General features: G+C 45.4%; 1 long non-coding RNA gene and 2 pseudogenes across 4 annotated transcripts in view; 1 reads left to right on the forward strand and 2 right to left on the reverse strand.

Annotated features, from left to right (window-relative positions):
* Window positions 1-14,683, forward strand: part of LOC147013305 (uncharacterized) — a 31,266-nt pseudogene extending 16,583 nt beyond the window's left edge. The window contains exon 5 of the transcript XR_015051259.1: window positions 14,353-14,683. The product of XR_015051259.1 is annotated as an uncharacterized LOC147013305 (transcript). The remainder of the gene's footprint in view (window positions 1-14,352) is intronic.
* Window positions 9,382-22,217, reverse strand: part of LOC147013306 (uncharacterized) — a 33,478-nt gene continuing 20,642 nt past the window's right edge. For all 3 annotated transcript variants that reach the window (XR_015051261.1, XR_015051262.1, XR_015051260.1), the window contains exons 2-3: window positions 14,340-14,853; window positions 9,382-11,534 (exon numbers count right to left, since the gene is read on the reverse strand). This is a non-coding gene — a long non-coding RNA (uncharacterized LOC147013306). The remainder of the gene's footprint in view (window positions 11,535-14,339; window positions 14,854-22,217) is intronic.
* Window positions 16,030-18,831, reverse strand: LOC147013307 (uncharacterized; annotated as a pseudogene).

Genomic DNA, 22,217 nt, shown 5'->3' on the forward strand with positions numbered 1-22,217 from the left:
GTATTGATTTTGGGCATGGCCAGATCCAAGATGGCCGACTGGGGTGGCCATCTTGAGAAAAATGTTTTTTTGTAATAAATAGAAAACCGCTTATCTGATTTAAATTATTTTTGGTTACTATGTTCCTCGCCCCTGGGGAACTTTTTCCAACATGGTTTCGGCCCGCTCGGACATCAAATATGGCTGCCAGGCAGCCATGTTGAAAAATAACGACGTTATCGCGATATCGGCTCTAATTTTTTTCTTTTCTGATGAAACTTACTGGAAATGTAGGTAAAGGAACGAAGTAGGTTGCTATTGAATTTCGGCCATGTCGAACATCAAATATGGCCGCCAGGCAGCCATCTTGAAAAATGACTATCACGAAATAGGCCCTAAATTTTTTTCTTTTCCAACGAAACTTGCTGGGAGGGTAGGTAATGGGACGAAGTAGGTTTCTATTGAATTTCTGCCCGTCGGACATCCAATATGGCCGCCAGGCAGCCATGTTGAAAAAAACGACGTTATCGCGATATAGGCTCTAATTTATTATGAACATTTTTCTTCTGAAAATCAATTGAACAACATGTGCATCCTAACCAACATTACAACAGACCTGTGAATCACTACAAAATAATTCCCAATCATCACCATATCATCACACCTCCTGAAAGCACTACAACATCATTCCAAATCATCGCTATATTATCGCACCTCCAGAAAGCAGTACAATATCATTCCCAATCATCACCATATCATCGCACCTCCTGCTGTATGCTGCTGGTAAGACACAATTCTTAACTTATTTTTATAACAGTCTATACCATGTATGTACTCCTATGCTAAGCACACCATAAAAATATATTTTTGGTCCAATTTAAACTTTTTGCTGTATAGCTCGAAAGACATGACCAAATGGTGTCTTATTTCCAATTCACCTCCCTCATTATCTGGAATATGTATGACCTTTTTCAATGGTGGGGGATTCCCCATATCTGATGGATATGTTTTATTTTTATTTTATTTTATTTTTCATGGGTTCATGGGTACATGGGCACATGGGCACATGTGGTAAAACTGCAAATGACAACTTGCGACGCTGGTTCTCCCTGTACTCCCAGGAATCCTTTTTCTTCCTGCCCTATTGATTGATTAGTCATCACAAGAAAGATTGGTATTTCCGTCAGCGAAGCAACGGTCTTGTATTCTAGTTTTGTCCAAGTACTGCTAAACGGAATGTTTTGAAGGTGCCAAAAAGGCGATTGTGTTATACAGTGTTCAAGTATATAATTAAAATAATGATTTTTAAAGGTTGTAGAAAAACTTCCAGTTTTTAGGTCATCTCTACCGAGATGACCAAATAAAACCGGACCAAATGTCCGTCCATACGTCTGTCAACAATTTTTTTTTGCGATCTTGATGAAACTTAGTATGTGGGCAGAGGTCAATGAGTGTTGCACAACGATATAACTTTTGTCCGGGTTGAAGGTCAGGGACGAGGTCACGTAAGTTATAAAAATCGCCATTTTCAAAACCTATCTAGTCTGCCATTGTACAAGATATTCGGCAACTGTTTATTGATTATGATAGTAAAAAATATTATCTTGTATCTAACTGGACAGATTTTTGAATTTCCTTCCTGTTTGGCCACAGGCCCCCCTAACAAACGGACGCCAACGTTGTCAGACGGAATGAAAACCCGTCATTCTTGTTACAAAAACAGTTAAAATTGATGAAAAAGCGGCCGAAATTGAAACCAACACAGTAATTACGGTCGCAATAGCAGATATAACCGAAACCAACACGTTTATTCTACACGCAAGAACGGTCAATCCTGAAATAGATTGGTGGGGAACAGAAGCAAGATTGGTTATTTCCGTCGCGAAACGTCCGAGAGCGAAACAAAAGCGGTTCATTCCGGTTACTGTAGTGCGAACAAGATGGCGGATGCAGTAGAACGACCTGTTACTGTATGTAAATTTTTAGTGCTTGTGCCTCGAACATAAATGTAATATAGATAATATAGTGGGTAGTACCTGATGTAGTTTTAAAAATTTATTAAACCGAATTTTGTTGTGATGATGATGTTTGGTTTGCCTGTATTTCGAGCCCACGAGTGAAGGATCGCTAGTTGTGTATGTCCAGTTCAACATAGAGGATCGTATATGGGATCTTTTTACAGTTTTTACTTCACATTAACTTTGTTATTTTATTGGAATTTGCAATTTATTATTACTATCAAATTTTACCTCTTGCAAATATAAACGATCAATCGTCACTGATCGCTGCAGCACGGGGGCACGGATTTCACGAAATGTCAGTCACACATTAAGTCAAGAGGGCGCATTTATCGCTGCTTGTATAATATCCCGTACCACAAACGGGTTTTCATTAACAAACATGATATATTCAAGGCAGACTAGGTTAAAGTTAACTTACCATAACTTCAAGAACTTTTCAAGCCGCCATGTTTTCCACGTTCTGGTAACCGGAATTAATCGCTTTCGCTTCGGTCTCCGCTGTTTCGCGACGGAAATAACCGATGTTGCTTCCATTCCCCACCGTTCTATTTCAGGATTGACCGTTCTTGTGTCCGTCACGACCGTTCTTGCGTGTAGAATAAACGTGTTGGTTTCGGTTATATTTGCTATTGCGACCGTAATTACTGTGTTGGTTTCAATTTCGGCCGCTTTTTCATCAATTTTACCTGTTTTTGTAACAAGAATGACGGGTTTTCATTCCGTCTGACAACGTTGGCGTCCCTTTGTTCGGGGGGCCTGGGCCACCACGTAACCTGGAAGATGGTCAAAAACACCTCCCGGTACAAAGAAAACTTTTTACTTCCAATATTGATGAAATTTGGTATGTGGATAGAGGTCGATGAGTGATACCCAACGACATTTTTTTTTCCCGGATTCGAGGTCAGGGTCAAGGTCACGAGGTCACGAATGTTGTGAAAGTCGCCATTTTCAAAACCTATCTAGTCTGTCATTTTAGGAGATATCTGGCAACGGTTCATCGATTATGACAGTAAAAAACATTATAGAGATGACCGTCACCCCCACACGGGGGTAATTTTTCCAACCAAATTTCTGGAAGTTTACCGCCGTTGGTTTTACAATGGCAGTAAACTTCCCAAAATTTTTTTCTTTTACACCACCTTATTTAACACGTAATGTTAGTTATTCGTGCTTGTTGTTTGTGTCCTTTATGATGTCCCTAAAGGCCCTGTCACACCTTGACGTTTTAGCCAGCATATGGCAAGGTATCAAAATGTATGTAAAACGCTGGCGTACGCTGAACTATTGATGTTTTTTTTCCAGTTTTGGACGTATTCATAACGAGTTGGACGTATGCATAACGTATTAGTAACGTACACAGAACGTTTCGATAACATATAGATAACTTATACCAACGAATGCTGAGCGTGTTGTCGGCGTTCACAACCTATGCCCAACGATAGTCTAACTTATGCATAGCGCGGCAGCGTATCGCCGACGATCACGTGGCGTAGCCTATTAAAAGGCTGCGGCTCGACGATTCAAATCATAACCGCACTAGACATCGAAGTGTCAAGCCGCTGTCACACCTTGACATTTTAGCCAGCGTATGCCGACGTATGAAAAATTTACCGAATACTCTGGCACACGTCGAATACATTATGGGTAAGTTTTGTATACGTTAAGAGCACGTTGAAGCACGCTGAAGTACGCTGGCATACGTCGTAGTACGCCGAGCACATCGACAAATTTTCAGCATGTTGAAAATTTTTCGACGTATCCAGCGTATGACGCACACGTTCCGCATACGCTGGCATAAGTTGTAGGCACGTTATGCGATCGTTGACACACGTCGACACACGTTACTTGTAAGTTCGACATCAGTCAACACGTCGAGGTAATGTTTAGCGTACCCGAAACTTATTTCTAACCTATGAGTAACGTGCTTTGAACCAATGAGTAACGTGCTTTGAACCTATGTGTAACCTATCTTCAACGCACAATGATGTATGTAGATGTATTTGACGTCTTCCGGACGACCACAGAACTTACTGAACGTGTTGCTAACTTACAGCTACCGTATAATGGCGTATTGGCAGCGTTTAGGGGAATTGGTATATAAAAATGGGGTTCACACAGGAGGAACCCGCCAGTGTTCCAGACTCCATGGTTTTTTTATTCATTTATTTTTTTTCTTCGGTATGACGGTGATGTTGATACTTCGATTTCTAGTGCGGTTATGATTTAAATCGTTGAGCGGCAGCCTATTAATTATATTATATTGTTGTGGTTGACGTAATTCGCAAACCACCATTCAGGTCCCTTAGGTGAGATATCTCTGTAAGTATATGTGTAGTTAGGCCCAAACCCGTTGTTTAGAGGGAATAAATGTCATTCATGCGGGCTGCGACCCTTTTAGATTGCCGTTTTTCTTTTACTATCTTTATTTTGGACCAGCCGCCATTACTACCACCACCAACCACGTCTCAACAGCCATCACACAACAACCACCAACCGCAACGCCGCTTCACAACAACAACAACGCCAACAGCCACGACCTTTACCGTCACAACTTGCCCTCGCAACCATCGCATCACCGCCATTTCCGCGCCGCTTGTGGGCACCGATACTGGACTCGTGCAGGGCGCGCACCGAGCAGCGTGTGCAGAAACATCACAGCCTTTCCGAAGAAAATGGATCAAAAACGACTCACGCCCACTTCTGTTCCGTCCTATCGGCGAGCGTGGAGTGATTTGGCCCCGCCTCCAGGTGCGTTGGAGTAATATCGCTATATGCAAATTCATGGATCAAAAAGCATTCACGCACACTTTTCCTCAGTCCAATGGGGAGCCAGCCAGAGGTGAAGGGTCGAAGGTAAAGGGTCGAAGGCGAAGGAGCGAGGCCCCGGGGGCTATAAAGGGCCGCGTTCGCTCGCCGAAAAGTCAGTCGGTGGAGTTGGGAAAAGAAGCAGTAGTAGCCAGTCAAGTGGAGTTCGCAGTTGAGTTGGGAAGAAGAAGCAGTAGTAGTCAGTCAAGTGGAGTTCGCAGTTGAGTTGGGAAGAAGAAGCAGTAGTAGTCAGTCAAGTCAGTTCGGAGTTGAGTTGGGAAGAAGAAGCAGTAGTAGTCAGTCAAGGCAGTTCGGAGTTGAGTTGGGAAGAGCCAGTCAAGAGAGGAGTCGGAGAAGGCGGTTGGACGGAGCTGTGGAGAGTTGGAGAGGTGGCGGCGGCGAAGGCAGTCGAGGGGGTGCTCGTGTCAGAGTCGGGGAGCTGCGGAGAGGAGAGGCTGGTGACGCGACCGAGGTCGTGGTGGAGACGCTCGTCGCGGGACCCGAGCCAGGGAGATATCCTTCCCCCGAGCATCAACAACCCCCTCCTGTTTCCCCCCGCGCTGAGATAGTGCGAGAAGGGGGCCCCGTTCCCACCCCATACCAGGCAGTCCCAGCGAGGCCCGCGGAGTCGGGGCGCCACCGCCATTTTGCGGCTCATCATCAGACGGGTAAGCCCGACGCGGTCTCGGCCCCAGGCCCGTCTGCCCCTATCATCCTTGAGGGTGGTCCTTTTCTTTTGCTTTGAGTATATGTGTTGTCGGCGCCGTCTGTGAAGTAAAACTGTATAAGTGTTGCCGTGTGCTCGGTAGTCGGTTAGATCTGCATTGTTGCATTTGCTTTTTGTGCATTATTGTGTGTTTCTTCTACTTTTACATTTGCTTTTGGTGTATAATTGTATATGTGTGCTTTCCGTTCATCGCGAAATAAATGTGCTTCATGTTGAACTGTTTTCCCGTTTCGCTTCGTCTTTTCCTTTATTGAATCTCCATCTTACTTCACGTAAAGGGTTGGTCGTGGGCTAAAACGCCCGATAACACTGAACAACAAAATTTTTTTACTGGAGATGTGTAAAGTGATTTAGACTAATTTGGGTACGCTGATTTCAAAAATCATAACCGTTTTGCTGTATCACGTCAGGATTTTCAGTAACAGAAATATTCCCATTGCCTAGAAGTCAGGATTTCAATGAAATTTACAAAAATTCATTTATTCATTAATTGCATCATGAATGCTTCAAAATTATCGAAATTACAGAAAAACTCCACTAGAATGTAATTAAAAATGCTTTAGGCATTTGGCTTTGCGTTTGTGCTGCTCTGTGTCAGTTTCACGATGCAGGAACCAGCAGAAATCGCCCATCATGTTCGGGTTGTGCCGCCCTTGGTAACGCGTCTCCATGAGTGAAATCTCTTGGTGGAATCGCTCGCCGTGCTCGTCCGAGACTGCTCCCAAGTTGTCAGGGAAGAAGTTCAGGTGCTGGTGTAGGAAATGGATTTTCAGGGACATCCTGGAGCCAAGTTTCCTGAAGGACTCCAGCAGCTGCTGCACTATTTCTTCATAGTTGTCCGCGCGCTCGTTCCCCAAGAAGTTGTCCGTCACAGCTTTGAAGCTCCTCCACGCTGCCAGCTCTTTGGGGTTTAGAGTTGTCGGAAAAGTTTCGTCCTTCATAATCTGTCGGATTTGCGGTCCAACAAAGACACCAGCCTTGATCTTGGCCTCCGACAAGGTGTTGCCAAACTTTTCCTTGAGGAAAAAACCCACGCCCATTCAGATCCATTGCCCGTACAAAACTTTTCATCAAGCCGAGCTTTATGTGGAGTGGTGGAAGGAAAACCTTGGCTGGGTCGACAAGGGCGACATGCTTCACGTTGTGTCGACCAGGTACATGCTCCTTTCGCTCTTCCCAATCTTTCTTCGTCCAGTGATTCTTGTCGTCTCTGCTATCCCAGAGACAAAGGAAGCACATGTATTTCGTGTAGCCTGACTGCAGCCCTAACAACAGCGCCACCACTTTCAAGTCTCCGCAGATGTGCCAGTTGAAGTCATTGTACTTGATGGAATCAAGCAGCTGCCGCATAGTCTCATAGGTCTCTGTCATGCCGAACGCGTGAGCCAGTGGGACTGATGGTTTCTCGTTGCCATTGTGGAGCAAAACAGCCTTCAAGCTGTTCTTCCCGAGTCGATGAAGAGGCGCCAGTCTGCAGGATCGTGATCACACCCAAAGTTCTTTCAACAGACCGTTGATGTCACTGCAGAATGTCATCGTGTCTTCCATCTCAAAGAACTCAGCCATGTCTCTGTGACGTGCTCTGAACAAGGATATCTTGGTGTTAGGTTCAAGTAGATTCCACTGCTGCAGCCTTGATCCAAGCAGCTCTGCCTTCGCCTTTGACAGCGAGAGATCTCTTACAAGATCATTTAAGTCTCCCTGGTTCAGAAGGTGTGATTCTTGAGTGTCGGGTTCAAAAGGTCCATCATCACCATCCTCTTCACCACTGCTTACAGCTATGTTCTGATCAGCTGGAGGTGTTGGAGCAGGGTTCTCGTCATCATGAGGCACAGGTTTACGAGCAGAGACGCAGTCAGCGTACTTGATGTGACCTTTAGTCTTCTTGTTGAAGCCGGCGATGCTTGTGCAGCAGAAATAACAATCATCATGATGATTCTGCGGCTCACGCCATATCATGGGCACCGCAAATGGCATGCTCGCGCGCTTGCCCACCAACCACTGAGTCAAGGTTGTGTGACAGCTTGTGCAGCAGATGTGTGGTGCCCAGCTCTGTTCTTGGTCCCACACCTTACACCCGAAGTAGTGAAAGTAGGCGGCCTTCATTTTCACTGCTGTAGATATACTTCGCTGTTGATCTTTTTTGGTATACCGACCACAGACATAACAGAAGTTGTCAGGATGATTGGTACAGGAACGCCTACTCATCTTTATCTGAAAGAAAGAAATATAACACAAGTTAACAACAATTGTACGAAATAGACATGTTAAAGACATATGTAAATTTCATTGAAATCCTGACTTCTAGGCAATGGGAATATTTCTGTTCCTGAAAATCCTGACGTGATACAGCAAAACGGTTATGATTTTTGAAATCAGCGTCCCCAAATTAGTCTTAATCACTTTACACATCTCCAGTAAAAAAAATTTTTTGAAATTTGTTGTTCAGTGTAATTAATCGAACCGTCGAGGCCAACGATAACACCGCTCGGTTATCCCGATAGTACGGAACGGGTCGCTTAAAGTGGCCCGTGTCCGAAGTCGACCTGCGGCGAGGTGCGATCGCCCGGTCTACCCTCCGTGTGGGTACTTAGGTAGGTCGAATTTGGCGAGCAACCCTATCCCACGCGGGGGGCCAGTTGGCACGATCGTGGTGAGGCCGAAAGGTCCACCCGTGACTAGTTCCCGGCGTTAGTCCGGGAGGGTCACGACGGGATTGTCCGTCCGGTGGGCGACGTGCCGCGATTCGAGTTACGTGGCCGCTCGCACGCCGGCGGGCGCGAATCCGCAACAATATTATAACCGCACTATAAATCGAAATGTCAACATCACCGTCATGCCGAAGAAAAAAAAAAAACCATGGAGTCTGGAACACTGACGCTAAACATTATCTCGACCTGTTTCGACTTATGAGTAACTTACAAGTAACGTGTGTCAACGATCGCGTAACGTGCCTACAACTTATGGCCAGCGTATGCGGAACGTGTGAGTCATACGCTGGCATCCGTCGAAAAATTTCAAGCTTGTTAAAATTTGTCGACAGCTCGGCGTACTACGACGTATGCCAGCGTACTAGAACGTATAACAAACTTACCCATCACGTATTCGACGTGTGCCAGTGTTTTAGACAAATTTTTCATACGTCGGCATAAGCTGGATAAATCGTCATGGTGTGACAGGGCCTTAAAAACAGTAAGTTTCCTGTTTGGAACGATTTTCAATTTTGTTTGACTGCCAGGCAGGCAGACAGTAAAAAAGATTAACCAACTCCTCTCTTCGCATGTCCGATCGGGACGAATTCAGAGACAAAGTACCGTTAAACTACAGATTGGTTTTCAGATTCATGTTCCCATTCGTGTTCAAAATGTAACATTTAATTGAAATTACAATGATCCTCAATCATAAACTGACATTTACAGACAGACAGACATGAACCAATTGCTTTACCCCGCTTTTCACTTCATGTGCGTGGGGTAATTAAACGGAAACTATAATTGCAAACCACCAAAGAACCTAGCTGGGGTTCAGGTTCAATCATCGTGTCATTTAAAAGCCTAAAAGTCAGCCATCGATATATTCTACAGGCATGATGGCAGGATGCTTGACCCTTATATTGTTGCGGATTCGAGACGTCGGCCGCGAGCACGACCACCAGATGGAGCAGTAGAGTCGGCTCGACCGATCGCCCGGAATTCAGATCGTCGCCCCGGATAAGTCCGGAGTCGACGGGTCCTTTGTTTTGGACCGTGAAGGGTCAATGTTTCCACCACGTGATACAGGGTTATTTGCCAAATCTTCAAAATGCCTAGAGACCACGTGGCGATCTACTGAGTCTTCACATCCTCGACGGAACTTGTACGGAAACGAGTCGCTTAGCGCACTTGTTCTGTGTGCGATTCGGAGCGGTTTAATCGCCGAAAACCGTCGGTCCCGATTGTCCCGTTAACAACGGCCATGGCTGTGGCCTGCTAATTTTCCCCAGCACGCGACACGCTAAGTCAATGAAGGAATTGACACGAACGAGCTGAAAACATTTAACAAATGGGGGTTTATTTATACAACAACAATGGGGGAAATTAGGGAAGCACGTAAGAAGCAGAATTAAACCGAATAAAGCAAGGCAATGATATACAGCGAGAAAGCACTTAACAGTTTACTACTTATTAGACTGGTGCCACAAACACACACACACGCACACCAAAAGAAATGGACCAAATGGTCTTTAATTGGACCTCCAGCCCGGAGGACAGTCGGGCTGAAGACCAGGGTCTGTCTGGGACCTTTCCACCTCGTGTGGTCTTCAAGGTGACCCGATCCTTGTAGGAGGAGGGGGAGAACGACGGCCAAGATGATCACCAAGGCCACGACGACGAACAAGAGCGCTCCAAGACCAGAAGTCGGCAGAGCGAAGGCTGGCGGGAGAAGACATTCCGTGCGCAGACACTTTCCAGAACTGGAGAACCAGCGGAGAACGACAGGAGAATAACGTGCACACCATGCCAGACCCAGAACCAGACCGCGCCTATAATTATACCCCCCACTTCGGAAGGGGGGGGCACCTCCTCTGGCTGGTTTTGGCGCGCAAAGTCGCTCTTCGTCTCTCTCACTGGCCAAAACGGGTGGCAAGCCCCTTGATTGGCCCAGGGGCATGGTGACGTCACGCGGAGCCCTTTCCTCCTGTCGCAGGCCCGGATTGGCTGAGTGGCGGTCACCCCATCCGCTGCACGCCGATTGGTCGAGGGCCGCTTCGCGGCTCCTCCCCGAACTCCGCCTTCTTCCAAAGGACCGCCCCTCACACAGTCGGGGAAGTCTGATTGGCCAAGCGACGGTTACCCCACCCGCTGCACGCCGATTGGTCGAGGGCCGCCGCGTGGCTCCTCCTCGAACTCCGCCTTCTTACAAAGGACCGCCCCTCACACAGGAAGTTGAGCAACATGTTTCTGCAGGGGCTCCGCCCACCCCTGACGTCGGCCAGAGCGAGGTGAAGGAAGCTAAATAGGAACTACTCCATTTTGTGACATCCGTTTATTAGATTACAAATGATGAAGCTGCATCTATCTGCAAATACACAAGAATATAACTGTTATTACCTTTACCAATGTTCGTGTTCATACATTACTCTCTATCTCCCTCCAAGTCATTGTGATGAACAAGGAACAAGGACTGATATGTTATGAGCATTTGTACTTGATGTGTAAGCGTAACTGAACAAAATGAGAGTTTATATGGACATGTAACAAGAAGAGACATAACCCGTTTGATCATGTGGGGTGGATTACCCATCACGCAAGACATGGACCGGGGGATTATTCTGCCCTAAACACGACGCTGGTCATCTCGTAGTCACCCGATGTTTGCCATACAGGTGGACGCCGAGTACGCGAGCTTCGAGCACCGGTGACTGGAGTGGCAGGTGTTTTGACCTGTGAGGCAGGTGCTCGTAAATGCGAGGTGTTGAGTGGCGTCCTGTAGTCCAAAGGCATCGAGTCGTCGTTCATCATTGGTGGGCCCTGGTATGCAGGAGTATCACCAGGGGGAGTTGGTGATGATGGCCCCATGAGGTCTGTGGATGGTGGCGTTGTTTGATCCAGTGTTGAAGTGGTTAGATGGTTGTCCTGTTTGCACTGGAGTTCTGGGCCATGGTGATAGAGGTCATGTACGATGGAGTGACGTGGAGCCCGAGTGTGGACTGGGATGTATTTCCGGAGAAATTTCCTGTTGCGGAGCGTCGCTCGCCCTGAACCGTCGACACGTAGGACATATTGGTTGTGCTGGCGGACTTCGATCACTGTGCCTGTTTTGTCCCATTTGCGAGGATTGTGGCCAATCTGGTTTTGTATGCGGACGTGGTCTCCAACAGTGAGTGGTGGTCGCCTTCTTGTGTGTTCTGACCAGCGTTCAGCAGCTTTCATGTGGCGGTTGCGGAGAGCAGCTTCATCATAAATAGGAACTACTCCATTTTGTGACATCCGTTTATTAGATTACAAATGATGAAGCTGCATCTGCAAATACACAAGAATATAACTGTTATTACCTTTACCAATGTTCGTGTTCATACATTACTCTCTAGAAGCGAAGTGAAGGTGAGGGTGATGCGGTGATGTCAGGTCAGGTCAGGTATGGGAGCATGTGCCAGAACAGCACGTCGCTGCGTCCACTTTCCGCCGGTACTCCAGGGGCCTCCGTCTGGCCATCCCCCAGGCAGATGCCAGGCCCATCCCCATCTCCTTGAGATGATGGTCAACCTGTTGCAACCATGAGGCACGTGGTCGACCCACTGGCCTCCTCCACTCATGAGACTCCCTCGCTGAGAGAATCTGGTGAGCAGGATCAGAGTCAGGAAAACGAGCCACATGTCCATACAGCCGCAACTGACGCTCACGGACTATGCAGGTAACAAATCTCATCCGAGTCTCTCTCAGCAACCGCTCGTTGGATACAAAATCCGACCAGCGATAGCCAAGGATTCTCCGAAGAGACCTGGTACCAAAGGAATTAAGTCTCCGTCTCAGATCCTTGGTCAGAGTCCAAGTCTCGCACCCATAGAGCAAGACTGGAAGTACCAAGGACCTGAAGACTCGGACTTTCGTCCTCCCGCACAGGTACCGGCAGCGCCACACCCCATGATCCAGTGAATCCATGACTCCCCAGGCCCGACCCAGACGTCTATTGACCTCTGACTCGCAGCCAGCAGAGACATGAATATCACTGCCAAGGTAAGTGAATCTCTCCACGACCTCAACATCCTCACCACAAACAGACACAGACAGGACAGCAGCATCCAAGATGTCACCGAAAGCCTGGATCTTAGTTTTGACCCAAGAAACCCGTAATCCCAACGGCTCCGACTCCTCATTCAGCACCTCGAGGGCCCCCAAGAGGATGTCTCAAGTCTCCGCAAAGATGACTGCATCATCTGCAAAGTCAAGGTCCGAGATCTTGACATTCCCAAATGACGCACCGCAACTTGATCTCTCTGACATCCTCCCTAGAATCCAGTCCATACAAGTGCTGAAAAGTGTGGGGGCAAGTACACATCCCTGATGAACTCCAGTAACAACTGGAAATAAGTCAGAGATGGTACCACCACACTTCACAGCACTCTCAGTACCAGAGTAGAGTTCAGACATCAGATCGATCAGTTTTGGTGGCACCCCACGAAGACCAAGAATCCTCCAGAGGACATCCCGATTCACTGAATCGAACGCTTTACAGAGATCAACATAGGCTGCAAGCAGCCCCTGCCGAAACTCTCGTCTGCGTTCGGTGAGGACACGAAGTGCAAGGATACGGTCAATCGTTGACCTCTTTGGTGTAAAGCCTGACTGCTCTGGACGCTGGTGCTCAAGCAGATGGTGGTGAACCCGATCGAGAATTATCCGAGCAAAGACCTTGCCCGGCACTGAGAGCAGCGTCACCCCTCAGTAGTTGTTGCAGTCTTGGCGATCACCCTTCCCTTTCCAGAGAGGGACAACAAGGCCCCTCTTTCAGTCAGTTGGGATGATGCCTGTGTTCCAGGCAGAGCACAAAACTGAATGCAACGACACGAGTGCAGCATTTCCACCAGCCTTGAGAAGTTCGGCATGGATACCACAGATCCCTGGAGCTTTGCCCCGTTTCAACTGGTTCACCGCAGCCCGTGTTTCCACAAGCGTAGGTGGACCACAGTTGATTCGAGGGTCAGCAACAGGGATTGTAACACCCTTGACATCCAACTCGACAGTTGGGGGATCAGCCTGGTACAACCACTCAAAGTAACCGGCCCAGCGGGCCTTCACTTCAGACTCCTCTGTCAAGAGCCTACCACTCTCTGCTCGAACTGTAGTGCTCCGAGGGATGGGCTTGGATGAACGTAATGCGCGAATTCCCCTGTAAGCAGGACGAGAATCACCTGTCCACAGGTGATGCTCTACCCCCTCACAGATTCCTCGCACATAGGCCTCCTTGTCCACCCTCAGTGCACGTACAGTTTTACGCCTCAGCTCCCTGAACAGCTCAGCTCTGCCATTCAGCCTGGCCCTGCGACTCTGGTCAATGGTATCCAGTGTCCCTTGAGAGACAAAATTCTTCTTTGCCCTGCGGTGAGCTCCAAGGCATCCACCGGCAACATCAAGGACGGTGGTCTTGAAGGCGCTCCACAACTCTTCAGGACTCCCCAAAGCACCCAGACCCCCCAAGTGTCCACTCAGCCTGTTCGCAAACTCCTCAGCTACTCTCTCATCCCTGAGCTTGGCAACATCCAGCCTCGGCTGGGATGGTACCATTCTCCAGGATTTAAGGTGCAGCTTTAGAGTTGCTACAACAAGCCTGTGGTCAGTATTGAGGAACTGAGCACTCCGGTAGACCCTGCAGTTCTGGATCATCCTCCAACGACCGTCAATGAGGACATGGTCATGATGTCGGTGGTGTAAAAATAAACAAAAAGAAAACCTGACTATTAAAATAACTCCACAGCGCAGGAACATTTAATTACCCATCAGACTAGGATCGGGACCCTAACTGGCAACATGTACTTACCGATATAACTGATCTAAAGGACCTGTACGTTGTGTGTTCATTGCTTCCAGATTCGCAACAATATTACCCTCTGACCCTTTCACCTCTGCTTCATCTTTCCAACCTACTCTTTTTCCCCCACTATTCCCCCTCCCCCAAGCCCCCCATTACCTCACAATCCACTCCCTTTTGTTTTCTCTGCCATTCCATTCCACTCCTATTCCCGATTTACACCCCTGCCTGTTCCCCCTGCTTCTTACGTAATATATAGATGGCCTGAAATTCTTCATTTAATAATTTGTGATTCTCACCGCGCTCCCACAGATTTCCGCCGATGCGCCAGACTGCTGTCCCGCCTTGCCGCCAGCTCACTCTGTGCCAATCGTTAGCACGTGATGGTGGTGTCGGAGCACTGGGGAGAAAGAACCGAGGAATGGAAAAGGATGAAGTTCAGCACCGACTCGTGGCATCCAACACAAAGGGAAACTTTGCACTCCCAAGCAAACACGTCTGTTTGTAAATATGTCCTTCAAGCAAGAGGTGTGTGTGTGTGTGTGTGTGTGTGTGTGTGTGTGTGTGTGTGTGTGTGTGTGTGTGTGTGTGTGTGTGTGTGTGTGTGTGTGTGTGTGTGTGTGTGTGTGTGTGTGTGTGTGTGTGTGTGTGTGTGTGTGTGTGTGTGTGTGTGTACGTACATGTACATGTCATGAGCTGCTTGCTGTATTTTACCTATAAATCCAGAGTGTGTGCGCTGTGAAACCTGCACGCTTGCCTATACCCAGTGATCAACCCCAAACTGATCTCAATGTTTCTTCAAGTTCACCTTGCCTGGAATAAAAGAAAATATTTAAATTAATTTAGTCTTCCTGTTCGGAAATTGCCATTGTGACATTGTTCTTGAACACAACAGATACCACAGAGACCATGTTTCATCCCTTTTACATCATCTTTCCAACCCCAGGCGAGATGTTACCAAGAACCTTTCTCGCAGTTTCGGTATACACCTCATTTGTAACCCTACACACTTCATCAACTCCGAAGTCGATCCCATTGCTTTTTTTCTAGAACTGCAAATCTGTTTTGTAGTCCCACTTTTTATTGGTCCTGTACTTCTTTGTCTTGCATTTATCAACATTGAACTTCTTTCCCGTTTATGCACATGCTGCTACCTTCTTTAGTTTGAGTTCAAGATGCGCAACTTGCAAATGGTGGTCACGAAAGATGACAGAACCCCTCTTAACCCTCATGACAGTCAGAGACCCTCTCCACAATCCTATTACCATGAAATTATCTAATTGGTTCTTAGTTCTTCCATCCGATGATGTCCATGTTCTTACACCGCACATGCGAAGCGAAAAGTGGGGTTAAGCAATTGGTTCATGTCTGTCCGTCCGTCCATCTGTCATCATTTTATGATTGAGGAACAGATTATTTAAATTTAATGTTATATTTTGAACACGAAAAGGAAGAGAAGTCTTTAATTTTACCGTACTTTGGCTCAATCCGTCCTGATCGCACATGCTCAGAGAGGAGTGAGATAATTGTTCTACCCTGTCTGCCTTCCTTGCAGTCAAACAAAATTTAAAATCATTCCAAACAGGAAACTATTTTTAAGGACATGAACAACAGGCACGAAGAACTCATGTAGTGTGTTAGATAGGGCAATGTATAGTGAGGGGAATAAGGGAAAACATCGTTACACGCTGGACAAAAGTGCCAAATTTTTTTGTGGTTACCTATGGACTTAATAAAAAAATCCCATGCTCCAAAAAATCTGACCATATTTTCATGTGATTATGGGTCAAAATCCAAGATTGCGGCGGAATTTTTTTTTAAATCGATAAATAATTATAACTTCGCTAATATTGGTCATAAAAATGTGTAAACTATCTATTTGCAGGTAATGATGCCCAGGGAGTCGATTGGAACCATTAGATTTGGGATTAGATCATCAGGAACTAAGATAATGGTCACATGTAGAAAAAATATGGGTCGCGCGATACGAACATTGACGTTTCGCGAGACACATTTGTTATACGAGACATACTTTGCTGGATACATATTTTAATAAAAACTGAACCATTATATCATGTACATGTGTATATGATGTACACTAATGAACACAAGCAAGTTAGTTCTTTTTGCAATTGCAGCTACACAGGTCAGTACAGTTCAGCCCAGATTTGATACATTTGCAGATGCGACAACCACGCTCGGATTTACAGCCACATTTGATAAGTTCAGTGCAAGCTTTTGCAACTTCTGGTGTTGTCATCCAAATTGGTTCCCATTGGTCAGCCTGTAGACTCCATCCAATCACTTCAGGCGACGGTATGATAACGTAGGCCTGCCGACTTGCTGACCAAATTCCAGCCTGAAGGATAACTCTCTTGACATGTTGTACGAGTGCATCCTGCAACAAAGTAGTATGTACATTGCTATAAGACAAACTGATTGGGTATACACTAAATTTCAATGTTGCTATTTAATTCAAGCATTCTGCTGAATACCCTTAGTACTAAGTACCTTAAGGCCCTGTCACACCTTGACGATTTAGCCAGCGTATGCCTGACGAATGAAAAATTTGGCGAAGACGCTGGCACACATCGAATACGTTATGGGTAAGTTTGTATACGTTAAGAGCATGCTGGCATACGTTGTAGTACGCTGGCATACGTCGTAGTACGCTGTTATTCGTCGTACGCCAAGCTGTTAGACAAATTTTCCACACTTGAAATTTTTTGACATATGCCAGCGTATGACTCACACGTTCCGCATAACGCTGGCCATAAGTTGTAGGCACGTTACGCGATCGTTGACACACATCGACACGCGTTACTTGTAAGTTACTCATAAGTCGAAACACGTCGAGGTAATGTTTAGTGTACCCGAAACTTATTTCTAACCTATGAGTAACGTGTTGTCGGCACGTTACGCGATCATTAACACACGTCGACACAGATTACTTGTAAGTTACTCATAAGTCGAAACACATCGAGGTAATGGTTAGCGTCAGTGTTCCAGACTCCCTCTTTTTTTTTTTCTTTCTTCGGTATGACAGTGATGTTGACACTTCGATTTCTCGTGCGGTTATAATATAATATAATTAATAGGCTGCCACTCAACGATTAAAATCATAAAAATTCGATTTCTCGTGCGGTTATAATATAATATAATTAATAGGCTGCCACTCAACGATTAAAATCATAACCGCACTAGAAATCGAAGTGTCAACATCACCGTCATACCGAAGAAAGAAAAAAAAAAAAACAGGGAGTCTGGAATACTGACGCTAACCATTACATCGACGTGTTTCGACTTATGAGTAATGTACAAGTAACGTGTGTCGACGTGTGTCAACGATCGTGTAACGTGCCTACAACTTATGCCAGCGTATGCGGAACGTGTGTCATATGCCGAGTACGTCGAGAAATTTTCAACATGCTGAAAATTTCTCGACGTACTTGGCGTATGACGACATATGCCAGCGTACTGCGACGTATGCCAACGTACTACGAGGTATGCCAGCGTGCTCTTAACGTATACAAAACTTACCCATAACGTGTTCGACGTGTGCCAGCTTGGTTCGGCAAATTTTTCATACGTCGGCATACGCTGGCTAAATCGTCAAGGTGTGACAGCGGCTTCACACTTCGATGTCTAGTGCGGTTATGATTTGAATCGTCGAGCCGCAGCCTATGAATAGCCTACGCCACGTGATCGTCGGCAATACGCTGCCGCGCTATGCATAAGTTAGAGTATCATTGGGCATAGGTTGTGAATGCCGACAACACGCTCAGCATTCGTTGGTATAAGTTATCTATATGTGATTGAAACGTTCTGTGTACATTACCAATACGTTATGCATACGTCCAACATGTTATTATACGCCCAAAACTTAAAAAAAACATCAATAGTTCAGCGTACTCCAGCGTTTTACATACATTTTGAGACCTTGCCATACGCTGGCTAAAACGTCAAGATGTGACAGCCCCTTTAGTTGGTGGAATATTTTCATGAGGTCTGCTTTTCTTGGAGAACAACTCCCGCCTCGCATCGTTTATGTCGGAGTCATTGCTTGTTGTGTTATACATGACGATTGTGAAGCGTTCAAGGTGTTTAAATTGAGGCGATCCAGTATCCAACGTTTCAAAGGGATGATTCCAGATGAAGAGGAAGGCTTCAGTAACCAAAGGGTAGCTTTTCCATGATTGCCAGGCACTTTTTTTTGCCCTTCCGGAAGAAATACGAGGTGGTATCACTCCCTGAAAATTCGTGGAATACAGGAAGTGCCCGAGCGATCCTTTCTCCAAGGCTTACAGATATGGCGTTGATGCTGTGAACACAAAAGTTTTTGCCAACGCCAAATGCTACACAGAGCTCCAGGTCAGGTTGCAGTTCCAGCAGATCGAAGAAATGGCCGACAAGGATCACAAGCACATCTGTGTCAACCGTACGCACTTGTACTTTCTTGGCCCCGTGCTGCAGAGCATGTACAATATGGAACACAATCCTGCTGTCTGCTTCTTCGTGTGTGCATTCTGACATCACGTGACTTGTGCCTCTGGAAACAACTGTAGTGCCATTCGTTATGTAGATGCCTTTTTCAGGAGGCCAGTCGCCATCAGCCACTTTCTGTGTCAAAAATGAGAAGAGTTCATCTTTATTGGATGAATCCAACAGGAAATCATTCCACTTGGAAGGGTATCTTTGTTCTTGGATTGACCTTGAGGCGCACACCACTGCCTCTTCATTCACTTGTGGATGCCTTGATGCTGCTTGGTAAGTATTGGTCCCAGACGACATCTATCCTGTCTCTGACATACTGTAGCTCACGCAAAAGAAACGGCAACAACATAGACTGTGCGTAGTCATCAAAGGTATTAGCAGTAGCAGCTGACAAAGTATGGGCAAGGACGGCACCATCAAATATCTTACAGTCCACTGTTCTTGGAAGTTCGTCTTGTTCACCTTGTTCGAATACTTCAATGCAAATAATCAAATCTGACTTGGTGCCCGTCCGAAGTTTTCCATGATCCGACATACTGGGAGGGTACAATTGATTTTCATGCGAGAAAAATATATCTAGATCTCCATCCCGCTGTTGATTTGCGGTGTACAGTCGACCAAAAAGGCTTGCATCACTTCGGATGGCTGTGAGCTCTTTCGTTTTGGAGGTTTTCTTTAGTTTTGGTGTTTGGAACAAATGCAGTTTGTTCTATTTGATTGACTCGTGAATAGCCTTGCTTTGTTCTGTGAAGACCTCCTTCTTAAATATGTTGTACTGAGCATTTCCAAGAGCTTCTAATCCTTTCATAGCATTAGCTACTTCCTGGTCGGCGCATTGACGTGTATGAAGAACCAAGAGCTGTGTGAGTGTCAGGCATGCTTGGGAGCCATTTACTGAACCTGCTAAATTTGAGCCATTGATGAGCATGGACATTAACAATCTTGTACTGGGCGTAATCTTCTGCTGACATCCAGGGTTGAATTCGCCACTGAATGCTGTCATTTCTTTCAGGATTTCCTCCCTACATATCTTGGCAACTCTGGCAAACAACCCAGCTTCTTCGTCATAATCATGGAACAAGAAAGCGTCTTTGAGTAGTTGCTGAATGCCTGCTGGGAATGCCAGGATTATGTTTTTTTCCATCAGATTGCTCACCTAGTCCTAGCTGGGAGAAGTGATTGAGGAGTTTTTCTTTTAACCGGGTTTTATTGATGGTGGTATCAATGCCAAAGTCCCCAAGTCTTTTCTCAAACATGTTGTGTATGTTTGACAGTTTGAATAGGTACGTCCCCTCCTCGGCAGATTCCTCCATGTATGTTACAAGTTCAACAAATACTCTTGAATTGATCATTTTGGCTCGTTGATTCAGCTCACGTTGGTCGGCCCTTGTTGGACTATTCTGTCGCCTGTAACCACGATAGTCATTTCGGTAGTTTTTCAGACATTCTATATGGTACTTGAGTTCATTTGAGACCAGATCCCCACATAGTATTTTTGCAAGTACTTTGCCGTCTTACTATTAACTTTAAATTGTACTCTGCACATTTAGTTGCATATTCATGCAGTTTTCTGGGGCCACTCTCATCACAGAATAAACAAGTGTTTTTGCTTGATCCCGTTGACTGTCGCTTTGATCGCTAGGATGCGCTGCTACCTGGAGCTTTTTCATCGTCTTGTTGTTTACGTTTTTTATTCCGCTCTCGTTCAAGTTTACTTTTATTAAACTTTTGGTGGCATTCCGGATGCCAAGAAGCGTTGTTTTCTGCAAAACATTCTGGGGTGCCATGTTTGGCAAAATCAACATCGACCGGCAATGCACCTATCTCTTCGAACTCTCTGACATTGTCAAGAAAGTCCTTTTTGACGTCGTCAGCATTGCGGTTCTGTCTGTTCTTTGGACATGAAAGAGGTGAAGTATATCTACTGTTCTGGAAAATGACACAAATTGTCCAGTCCATGGTGTGATGTTTCACTGAACAGTAGATTCAGGGCTGTTTACAACCTGTAACAAAGAAAATAAACATTATCCAACCGCCACATAATATACAATTACTTCCAGATGAATCTTCTATTGAGGGCATTAGACAACGTGAAGTATGCATCATCAAATTATCAATTTGCCAACAAATAAACACATCATATAGGAAAGATGATAGTCAACATGTACACAACTTATTTTAGCGCAACAAAAAAGTCATTAAAACATGTAACGCGAACCGTCAATTTTCATATCGAGCGACCCATATTTTTTCTACATGTGACCATTATCTTAGTACCTGATGATCTAATCCCAAATCTGATGGTTCCAATCGACTCCCTGGGCATCATTACCTACAGATAGATAGCTTACACATATTTTTACGACCAATATTAGCGAAGTTATAATTATATATCGAATTTTTTTCCGGCCGCCATCTTGGATTTTGACCCATAATCACATGACTATATGGTCCGATATTTTGGAGCATGGGATTTCTTTATTAAGTATGTCCATAGGTAGCCACAAAAAAAAATTGGCACTTTTGTCCAGCGTGTAACCATATTGCCCCACTATGGAGCTAATTCCCCTCACGAGTAATAGACACTTGATAAAATCCAAAATTAATTAATTTATCTGTCTTTAAACATCTTGATACCTTTATTACCTCGGCCACTGAAGGTGAAGGAGGTTGTTTCACCCGTTTCTGTCTGTTTGTCTCTCTGTGTGCAGGATATCTCAAAAAGTTGTGGACAGATCCGGATGAAATTTGGTGGGCAGGTTGGGTGTGTGACAAGGGCGAATTGATTAGATTTTGGTGAAGATCTGAATCCGGATCCGACTAGTATAATTTTAAAAATTATTCTTCACCATTGAGAGATAGGGCCAAAAACGATTATATAGCACGATATCTCAAAAAGTTGTGGATGGATTCTGATGAAACTTGGTGGACCTGTTGGGTGTGCGACATGAAAGAATTATTATCTTGCCAAAACGAAGTTTTTGCAAGATATGTTTGTCAGCTTGTATGTTTTTTATTTTTATGTTTTTTTTTTGTCTGTAATCACGTATCGATCATTCTGCAGAGCACAGTTATCATTGGAAATTTTTGTAACTTCGCATATCAGAGGCCTATAGAGGTCCCTTTCAGCGCATAAAATTTTGAAGGTCAAGGTCACTTTGTCGCAAATCAGGTGAGTCGACGAAACCCTTATTTTTTGAGTAATTTTGATCGGATCGTCTTCAAACTTCATGGGAATATAGTTCATGGTCTGGCGCTCAGCTGATTAATTTTTGGTGGCGATTGGCCTTGACCTTCATGGTTAGTGCTGGAGGTCGAAAGATTTTGACCCCAAGGTCAAATTTTGAAATCTTAGATACCATATCGAGTAATACCTCATATGAAAGCGCTTGATAAGTGCTTTCCAGATCTGTCAAAAGTTTGACGCTATGACGTCATTTGATGACGTCATGACGAAAAAACGGATTTTTCATGAAAATTTTATTTCCTCAGTTCTCATCAAAATCTCTTTATTTCATGTACAACGGTCCTGGAGAGATACCATTAACCGTACAAAAATATAAAGGTCAAGGTCCCAAAAAGGTCAAGCATCAAGGTCGACGAAACCCTTATTTTTTGAGTAACTTTAATCGAACAAATAAGTCACTCATGTTCACATTTTGGCAAGATACTGGTCACCCTGG

This window comes from Eptatretus burgeri, chromosome 14 (assembly GCF_056783735.1).
Source record: "Eptatretus burgeri isolate ZD-2024b chromosome 14, Ebu_testis_v1, whole genome shotgun sequence".
NCBI lineage: Eukaryota > Metazoa > Chordata > Myxini > Myxiniformes > Myxinidae > Eptatretus > Eptatretus burgeri.